The following is a 10,680-nucleotide window of genomic DNA, read 5'->3' on the forward strand; positions in this document are numbered from 1 at the left end:
TGTGAGTTTCCCCAATTATGCGAGGGGGATAATAATAGTCTGAACCTCATGGGGTTGCTGTGATGATTAAATGATGAAAATAACATGCACACAAGTGCTTAGGGTGGAACCAGGCTCTTGCGAAGTCCTCGTTATGTGATAGCTGTTCCTTTATTGAGCCCCGTTTTACAGGTCAGGGGGCAGAGGCCCACAGAGGGGGTCCTGTGCCCAAGGTCACTGGGAGCACGCGGTGAGCCTGCTCAGGACCTGACACCCACGTCGACTCGCGTCACACCAGCCGCGTTCCTGTCCCGGCCGGCCCAGGGACTCTGGCAGTTCATTGCCTTCCTGTGGGCCTCAGTTTCCTCCCCTGTGAAAAGGGGTAGGCTGGTGCCCGCCTCGCCGCGGGGTGTCCGCGAGGGTTGAGGGGTGCACGGAAGGCCAGAGCTCGGCACGCAGCGTGGGCCGTGAGCAGTGCCCGTCCGCTCTTCGCCGCTTCCCCTCCCGATGCTGTGTGGACTTGTCAGACGTGCTCCCGGGGCGTCGCTGGCAGCCCCTCGAGGGAGGAGCGCGGATCCGCGTTCTGCAGAGGACCCTGGGCTCAGAGAGGGCAAGCCCTGTGTCCAAGGCCACACAGCAGAGCCAGGACCAAACCCAGGATCGCGTGACTCGAGTTGCCCGGCCTTGGCCCGGGGCCGGGGCTTCCTGTGCGACCCTGGGCGGACCCCTTCCCCGCGCTCGCTGCTATGTAAACTGCGAGCCGGCTTGGGGGACCCCGACTCCGATGCTGCCTCTGCAGCCTGGCACGAAACCCTCCTGCTCCTCCTCTCCCCGGCGCAGCGCCTGGCTCCGAGGTCGCGGAAGGTCGCGGAGGCGGGCGCCCCCGCCTCGATCCTGCAAAGGCCAGCGGGGTCCAGTTACTCCCTGGGGGTGGGGTGGGGTGCCTGGGGGTCCTGATGGATGGACCGTCTGCCCCTGGCCGCGGGCGAAGGAGCACGCGGAGAGCGCTCTGCTCCCCAGACCTCGGTAAGCCCTGGACTTAAATAACTGCTGACGGGCACCCTGGGGAGGGGCGGGCGGCGGGCTTCCTGCCCTGGGGAGGGGAGGGGGCCCGGGGAGGGACCCCCGCTTGGAAGGAAAGCTCTCTGCTTCCCTCCCCCGTGGGGACGCGTGAACTTGAGCTTTGGGTCACCCCCCAGAAGCAGCAGGGGGCCCCGCGCGGTGCTCCCGGTAGGCCGGTGGGGGGACTGCTGTGTCCTTTGGCTCTAAGTCCTCCCAGCCCGCCACCTCCTGCCAGAGCAGGAGAAGTGGGTGCTTAATTACGGCCACTCTATCCCTGCTTGGCCAGGCGGCTAAGCCCGAACATCTGGCCCCGGGGCCCTCGGCCAGCACGGGCGGCCAGCCCCCGCCCGCTGCTGGCCCCAGCCCCGGACACCTCCCAGGGGGCCGTTGAAACGGACTCTCTGCTGCCAGCTTGCAGCCGGCCCAGAGCAGTCGCCGTGGCGCCCAGCGAGCGGGAAGGATGCAGAAAAACGCTTTGACAAAATCCCATGCCCGGCGGGGTTTCCGAAATAACAGAAGGGCTTAGGGGGTAGGAGCAAAGGGGCCTCCCTGAATCCGGCCGCGGTGGGAAGGAAGACGAGCACCTGGCCCTCCGCATCGCCGATAGGACTGTTGACACAGAAAACCCGGGAGGCAGCGCGGAAGGGCCGTTTGCAGTAATGAGAGAATTTAGTCAGGGTGCAGGGCCAACGAGTAAACGCCTGTCCCGTGATCTGGCCGCCCCCGGCAGCTCGTTAGAAGGGCAGACTCTCAGGCCCACCCAGACCTCCAGAATCGGAATCTGCATTTCCCCCAGGGAGGCAGGTTCAAGTCCCAGCTGCGCTGCTCAGGTCTTTGCGTGATCGAGCTGCTGTGAACGCTGCTTCGGCAGAGGCCTGGCAGAGACCGTCCTTCCGTGCCCTGGGAAAGCAGGGCGCAGCGGCTGCGCTTGCTCGGGTTGCGTGGCCAGCGGTCGCCGGCTTGAGATTCTTGACACTTCTTTGGTTTTGTGTTTGGTCAGTGCGGCTGCTCGGGAGGAAGGAACAAGGGGCTTGGCGCCTGGGCTCTGTGCCGTGCAGTCTCCTGGCCGGGCCCCCTAGGCCGCAGGCGCCCTCTGCCCCCAGGGCCCCTGCTCCGCCAGGCAAATGAGAGAGAGAGCCCGTGGAAGAAAGGAAGAGGCTCGCCCCCTGGTTTGTGAACAAAACACTGCGTTAACATTTTGCACTGCCCACCCCGGCAGATTAGGCAGCCGGTCCCCTCCTGAGCTTGGGGTTCCCCGACTGGAGGGAGCCCAGACCTTGCCTGGTGAGCCGCGGCTCGGGACACGTTAGGCTCATCGCTGGGGGTGGGCTGAGAGCAAAGACTTCGGAGTCAGGCCGGAGCTGGGTTCAATCCCAGCCTCTGCCAGTGTTTGGCTTTTACGACCCCCGGAAAGTGGGTTTCTTGCCTGCACTTAGTCTCCTCCTGCAAGGCAAGGAGGACGTGCAGCAAGTTTACGTACTATTAGAGCTATCGGGAGGAGGATTTTTTAAAAAATGGGAATTCAGAAGCTTGGAGAAGGAAAGCAACTTGCTCAAAGTCACGCCCTGAGAATCTTGGAAACCCTGAGCTGGGCTCACCTGCCCCGGGGGCTTTTATAGGCTATTTAAACAGCTTCTCTGAGGTGCAATTTGCACACCGGACCACTCACCCGATATAAGTGCACAATTCAGTGCGTTTTAGTATATTTAAACAATTGTGCAACCATCACCACAATCTAGTTTTAGAACATTTCCACCCACCCCCCAAAAGAAACCCAGGCCCATCAGCAGCCTCTCCCGGTTCCCTGCCCGTCCCGGGCAGCCACGAGTCTGCCTAGTCGAAGCATTTCACAGAAATGGAGGTGCAGCGCGTGGCCTTCTGTGGCAGCTCCTGTCACGCAGCAGAAAGCCTCCGAAGTCGCCGTGCTGGGCCGTGTGTGCGCCGTTCCTCTTGTGGCCGACCAGTGGTCCGTGGTAAGCGCCACGTGTGGCTTCTCCGCTGTCAGTTGATGGGATGCGGGTTGTGCCCGCCCTCCGGCCATTGCGAGGATGCTGCGAGCGCGTCCGTGTACAAGCTGCGTGGACGCAGGTTTTTATTTTCCTTGGGTGTGTCCCCGGGAGGAGAGTTGCTGGGTCCCATGGCAACTCCGTGTTGAACATTTTGAGGTCCTTCCAAAGTGCTTCCCAAAGTAGTTGTGCTGCCAGGTGGGCTCTAGGTCCTCGGCCACGTCGCGCGAGAGAATTCAAGGACGCGCCGCAGTTTGAGCAAGCAGGTTAAGAGTTGACTGTACAGGGAAAGCACGCACCCAGGCGGTGCTGGGGGTACGGCCGCGTCGAGGCTGCCCCCCTTTCCTTCCTCCCTGGAAGTGAAGCCTTGTGAGTCGCAGCACTCTCCTTGGTGCTGCTGAATGAAGAAGAGCCGCTGGAAACACAGCGTTCGCACTGGTTCTGAGCGCCTGCTGGCCTGAGCGGGCGTCAGGGCACGGGGTCTGCGAACTTGCCACGGTCGGGTGACGCCGGGCCTCTGCATCGGTTGTCTTCGGGCGCCTGACCTTGGGTGGCGACTCCTTGTTGGCGGGACTTTCCCCCCTTGGTCGCTCTCCGTCGCAGGCACGGGCATAGGATGAGCGGCCGCGAGTGGGCGGCTCCCACAGGACGGGCTGCTTCGTGTTTATTGCTCTGGTGCCTTCCCACGGCCTCTTTCCTCCCCCTCAGGTCTGCTGTTCTAGCCTGCCTCAGTTGCACCATTTTTCCGATTCCACCAACAAAGCAGGAGAGTTCCAGTTCCTCCACGTCCTCGTCAACGCTTGCCGCTGTCTGCCGTTGACGACAGCCAGTCTGGTGGGTGTGAAGCTTTAGCAATCTCCTCCCGGGGTGGGATGACCACCAACACACCAGCACACACCAATGCGCTCACACTCGCACATCCCCAGCCCCCCCACAGGACGCCCACACCTGAGCCCCTTTCCCTGCCGATGATGTTCAGGAACCTGGACCCCTGATTCCATTCCTGGCTCTGCCGCCGACCTGCTGTGTGAGCTCGGGCCAGTGTCTTGACTGCTCTGAGCTGCCGCTGCCCCATCTGTGGAGGGGGAGGATTCAAGGGACCACCTTTAGGTGGGAAGACGTCAGTGAGCAGGTGCAAGCCAAGGCTTTCCCGGGTGTTGGTGGGGTTGGGGTAGGAAGGGGCTAATTAGTGCTGCTCCCAAAAGGCCTTCCTGGGAATGTCCTCCCTGGCCCCCTGCCGCTGGCCCGTGCTGTGCTGTCCTCACCTCAGCTAATCCCCAGCTGCTGTCACCAATTAACACCCTCCTGCCTCCCCCTGCCCCTGCCCCCACTCCACTCCCCTCTCACCCAGCCCCACCCTCTTCCCAGCTGCCTGCAGCTTTTTTGGGGACATGCATTCCTGGCCTAATTGCTTGGACTCTCCCAGCGCCACAGAGAAGGTGGCACGAGGCGCTGACGCCCGCCCCTCCTTCCTGCCGTCTCCGAGGACCCCCCGCTTTGGGCTGCTCGGCTGGATTGTCCAGCATGCCTTCTCCCCGGGCTTGAGCCCAGACCAGAGGGCCCTTGGGGTCACTGCACACACTGAGGCACCGCCAGCTCTCCCTGAGCCCCAGCAGGCAACGCTCACAGCAGGGGCCCCAGGGGGTGGGTGCAGGGGCCCGGGAGAGGGTGATACACAGCCCAGCCCCGAGCTGGAGCCTCGCTCTGGGCTGGCGGCCAAGAGGGCTCAGGAGAGGAAGAGAGAGTGTTTGCAGCGCGGGCGGCTGCCAAAAAGGGGCCTGGGGTGAGCGGGGACAGGTGTGAAGGAGTGGGGGGGGCCGGCGCCTGGCAGCGGCGCCCGCCTGGCCTTCCTTGCCCCTGTACTCGCGCTCACACGCTCACACACAAGGTCAAGGTCTCAGAGGCACAAACACAGGATCCGATTCCCACACACGGAGGGAGGCGCCTCCAAGCTTCCCCACACACACACACACACACTTGCACAATCACACGTGCTCAGGCCCACACGCACATTTATGCACAAAATACACTGGCTGTGTTATCGCCGTGTTCCCTGAGAGCCAGTCAAACCCTCACGTGCTCATGCACACACACACAATTATTTGCACACGCACTCAGGCGCAGCACACACGGTTCCACAGAAACACACACGGCAACCCGAGCGGTGAGCTCCTGCACAAGCGGCTGGGCTCCCACAGTCCCAACGCACGTCCGCGCACGTTCTCACGCAGCTTCTGACACTCCAGACACAACCGGACATGCACACCCAGACACGCCCAGCGCGCACACCCAGAGTCCCCGCCGGCTCCCACAGGGCGTTCTCCGCCGTTTTGAAGACGTGGCCATCAGGTGTTTGTAACGGGCTGAGGGATGCCCGGCCGCGAGGGACCCCCCGAGGTGTTCATCGGTGATCAACGGAGCTGCTCTTTTAGTGAAAAGAGCAGGCCCTGGGTGGTATCGAACATAATCCTAATTTTATAAAAAACAAGAACCGTAGCTATAAAAGCCTGAAAGGCTGCACAAGATGGAGTCATGGAGAGGATTATTGAGTATGGCTTTTGGCCTATTTTTATTTTTATTTTTTTATTTTTAAGATTTAAAAATTTATTTTATTTATTTATATTATTTCTCTCCTCCTCCTCCCCTCCCCCATTTGTCTGTTCTCTGTGTCTATTTGCTGCATCTCCTTTGTCTGCTTCTGTTGTTGTCGGGGCACGGGAATCTGTGTTTCTTTTTGTTGCGTCATCTTGTTGTGTCAGCTCTCCATGTGTGTGACGCCATTCCTGGGCAGGCTGCACTTTCTTTCACGCTGGGCGGCTCTCCTTACGGGGCGCACTCCTTGTGCGTGGGGCTCCCCTACGCGTGGGACACCCCTGCATGGCAGGGCACTCCTTGCGTGCATCAGCACCGTGCATGGGCCAGCTCCACACGGGTCAGGGAGGCCCGGGGTTTGAACCGCGGACCTCCCATGTGGTAGGCAGACGATCTATCCATTGGGCCAAGTCCACTTCCCTGGCCTATTTTAAATTTTAAATTTTAATTTTTTAAAAAGATTTATTTATTTATTTCTCTCCACTTCCCCCCTCCCCCCACCCCAGTTGTCTGTTCTCTGTGTCTATTTGCTGAGTCTTCTTCTTTGTCCGTTTCTGTTGTTGTCAGTGGCATGGGAATCTGTGTTTCTTTTTGTTGCGTCATCTTGTTGTGTCAGCTCTCCGTGTGTGCTACACCATTCCTGGGCAGGCTGCACTTACTTTCGCGCTGGGCGGCTCTCCTTACAGGGCGCACTCCTTGAGCGTGGGGCTCCTCTATGCGGGGACACCCCTGCATGGCAGGGCACTCCTTGCATGCATCAGCACACCCTGGCCTATTTTTAAATTTTACTTTATTTTTAATTGTGATAAAACATACCTAACATACAAATCATCTTCTCCATTTTAAGTGGCCCATTCTCTGACATTAAATACATTGACAATACTGTGGAACTTTCACCACTTTCTATTTCCAGACTGTTTTCATCCTCCCAAACCAAAACTCATCCTCATCCCCATGCTCATGCTCATCCTCATCTCATCTTTATCCTCATCCTCAAGCTCATTCTCATCCTCATGCTCATCCTCATCCTCATCTCATCTTTATCCTCATCCTCATGCTCATGCTCATCCTTATCCTCATCCTCATGCTCATGCTCATCCTCATGCTCATCCTCATCCTCATTCTCATGGCATCCTCATCCTTGTCTCATCCTCATGCTCATCCTCATCCTCATCCTCATGCTCATCCTCATCCTCATGCTCATCCTCATCCTTGTCTCATCCTCATGCTCATCCTTATACTCATATTCATCTCGTCCTCATCTCATCCTCATCCTCATGCTCATCCTCATGGTCACCCTCATCCTCGTCTCATCCTCATCCCCATGCTCATCCTCATCCTCATCTTCATCTCATCCTCATTCTCATCCTCAAGCTCATCCTCATTCTCATCTTCATCCTCATCCTCATCTCATCTTCATCCTCATCCTCATGCTCATCCTCATCCTCATCCTTATCCTCATCCTCCTGCTCATCTTCATCCTTGTCTCATCCTCATTCTCATGCTCATGCTCATCCTCATGCTCATCCTCATCCTCATCCTTGTCTCATGCTCATGCTCATGCTCATGCTCATCCTCATCCTCATCCTCATCCTCATCCTCATCTCATCCTCATCCCCATGCTCATCCTCATCCTCATCCTCATCCTCGTCTCATCCTCATCCTCATGCTCATCCTCATCTTCTCCTCATCCTCATCTCATCCTCATCACCTTTTGCTTGTCCATTCATCCATTGATGGATACATGGACTGCTTCCACCTTTTGGCCGCAGTGAACGTTGTTGTGGAAATATCTGTCAAAATCCCTGCTTTTACTTCTTTTCGGTATATACCTAGGAGTGGAATTGCTGGGTTATGTGATAATTCTATACTTAACTTTTTGAGGAACCGCCAAACTGTTTCCCACTGGCTGCACCATTTTACATTCCCACCAAGAATGTACGAGTGTTCCTATTTCTCTGCATCTTCACCAACACACTTGTTATTTTCATTTTTTTTTCAATAAGAGCCATCCTAGTGGGTGTGAAATGGTATCTCATTGTAGTTATGTGTGTGTGTGTGTGTGTGTGTGTGTGTGTGTGTGTGAGGTACCAGGACCAGCGATTGAACCCAGGACCTCGTATGTGGGAAGCTGGTCCTCAGTCACTGAGCCACATCAGCTCCCCTGCATTGGTTTCTTTGCTTGTTGTTTGTTTTTGTTTTTTTCTAGAAGGCACTGGGAACTGAACCCTGTGGGAAGCAGGAGCTCAACCATTTGAGCCACATTCGCTCCCTTTATTGTAGTTTTATTTTGCATTTCTTTAATGGCTAATGATATTGAGCATCTTTTCAGAAATTTACTGGGCACTTGAATATCATCTTTGGAGAAATGCCTATTCAAATCCTTGGCCCATTTTGTTTGTTTGTTTCTTTTTTTTTTTTTTTTTTGGCCCTTCTTTTTGGTTATTTTTTGTTTTCTTTTTTGGGGGGGCATTTTTAAAATTGACTTTTTGGTCATTTTGTGGTTGAGTTGTAGAGTTCTTTAACTATTCTGGATATTAAACCCTTGTCAAATATGCGGGTTTCAAATATTTTTCCCATTTTATAGGTTATCTTTTTACTTTCTTGCTAATGGTCCTTGATGCACAAAAGTTTTAACTTTTGATGAAGTACCATTCAGTCATTATTTTATTTTGTTGCTTGTGCTTTTGGTGTAAAATATTAAATTGGGGAAACGGACTTGGCCCAGTGGTTAGGGCATCCATCTACCACATGGGAGGTCCACGGTTCAAACCCTGGGCCTCCTTGACCTGTGTGGAGCTGGCCCATGCGCAGTGCTGATGCGCGCAAGGAGTGCCATGCCACACAGGGGTGTCCCCCGCGTAGGGGAGCCCCACGCGCAAGGAGTGCACCCGTAAGGAGAGCCGCTCAGCGCGAAAGGAACTGCAGCCTGCCCAGGAATGGCGCCGCCCACACTTCCCATGTCCTGATGACAACAGAAGCGGACAAAGAAACAAGACACAGCAAATAGACACAGAGAACAGACAACCGGGGGAGGGGGGGAAATTAAATAGATAAATAAATCTTTAAAAAAATAAAATAAAATAAAATATTAAAATTGGGAAGCAGATGTGGCTCAAGAGATTAGGCACCTCCCACCTACCACGTGGAAGGTCCGTTTCAGTTCTAGTACCTCCTAAAGAAGACAAATACATAATGAGCAGACACAGAGAGCAGACATACAGCAAGCTCTAACAACGAGCTGGGTGGGGGAAGAAATAAATCAATAAAGTAAATCTTAAAAAAAAAATGCATTGCTATTATAAGGTCCTGAAGATATTTCCATGTTTACTTGTAAGAGTTTTATTATATTAGGACTTAAATTTGTCTTTCATCTAATTTGAATTATTTTTTGTATATGGTGAGAAATAGGAGCTGCACCCATTCTTTTGCATGTGGATTTCCAGTTGTCCCAGCACCATTTGTTGAAAGAGACTCTTCTTTCCCCATTGGATCAACTTGGCACCGTTATCAAAAATCAACTGGCCATAGATGCATGAATTTTACTCTGGACTCTCAATTCTATTTCATTGGCCTGTATGACTATCCTTATGCCATTACCACACTGTGTTAACTTCTGTAGCTTTGTAGTAAGTTTTTTTTTTTAAAGGAGGTCCTGGGGATTGAACCCAGGCCCTCATGGGAAGCAGGTGCTCAACCACTGAGCTGTACCTGCTCCCCAGTGAGAGTTGGTTTTCTCCTTTGTTTTCATTTTTAGGAGATACTGGGGGTCAAACCTGGGACCTTGTACATGGGAAGCAGCCTTTCAACCTCTTGAGCTACATCGGCTCCCTTTGTAGTAAGTTTTGATATCGGGAAGCATGAGTTCTCCAATTTTGTTCTTCTTTTGTGAGATTGTTTTAACTATTTTGGGCCCCTTGCAATTCCTTATGAATTCGAGGATCACTTTTCTATGTCTGGAAAAAAAAAAAGGTTGCTGGAATTTTTATAGGTATTGCATTGAAGTTGTAGGTCACTTTAGACAAAATCAACATCTTCACACTATTGAATCTTCCAATCCATGAACATGGAAGTCTTTCCATTTACTTAGATCTTCTTTAATTGCTTTTAGCAATGTTTTGTCGTTTTCAACATCACAAGACTTTCACCTCCTTGGTTAAATTTATTCCAGGCATTTTATTCTTTTCAATGCTATTGTAAATCGATTGTTTTCTCAGTGTCCTTTCTTTTTTTTTTTTTTTCCTTTCTTTCTTTTTTTTTTAATTAAATTTTTAAATTATTTATTTATTTTTAAATTACATTATGAAAAATATGAGGTCCCATTCAACCCCACCGCCCCCGCCCCCCACTCCCCCCACAGCAACACTCTCTCCCATCATCATGACACATCCATTGCACCTGGTAAGTTCATCTCTGAGCATCACTGCACCCCGTAGTCAATGGTCCACATCATAGCCCAGACTCTCTCACGTTCCATCCAGTGGGCCCTGGGGGGATCTATAATGTCCCGTAATTATCCATGAAGCACTATCCAGGACAACTCCACGTCCCGAAAACGCCTCCACATCTCATCTCTTCCTCCCGTTCCCCACACCCAGCAGCCACCATGGCTACCGTTCCCACACCCATTCCACATTTTCTCTGTGGACATTGGATTGGTTGTGTCCATTGCACATCTATGTCAAGTGAGGGCTTAGATTCCATATGGGTACTGGATGCACTCCTTCCGCTTCCAGTTGTAGACACCCTAGGCTCCATGTTGTGGTTGTTGACCTTCTTCAACTCCATGTTAGCTGAGTGGAGTAAGTCCAGTAAATCAAAGTGTAGGAGCTGATCTCAGTGTCCTTTTTTTTTTTTTTTTAAGATTTATTTATTTATTTAATTCCTTTCCCCCCCCCCCCCCCCGTTTGTCTGTTCTTGGTGTCTGTTTGCTGCGTCTTGTTTCTTTGTCCGCTTCTGTTGTCGTCAGCGGCATGGGAAGTGTGGGCGGCGCCATTCCTGGGCAGGCTGCTCTTTCTTTTCACGCTGGGCGGCTCTCCTC

The sequence above is a fragment of the Dasypus novemcinctus genome, chromosome 18, assembly GCF_030445035.2.
Source record: "Dasypus novemcinctus isolate mDasNov1 chromosome 18, mDasNov1.1.hap2, whole genome shotgun sequence".
Classification (NCBI taxonomy): Eukaryota; Metazoa; Chordata; class Mammalia; order Cingulata; family Dasypodidae; genus Dasypus; species Dasypus novemcinctus.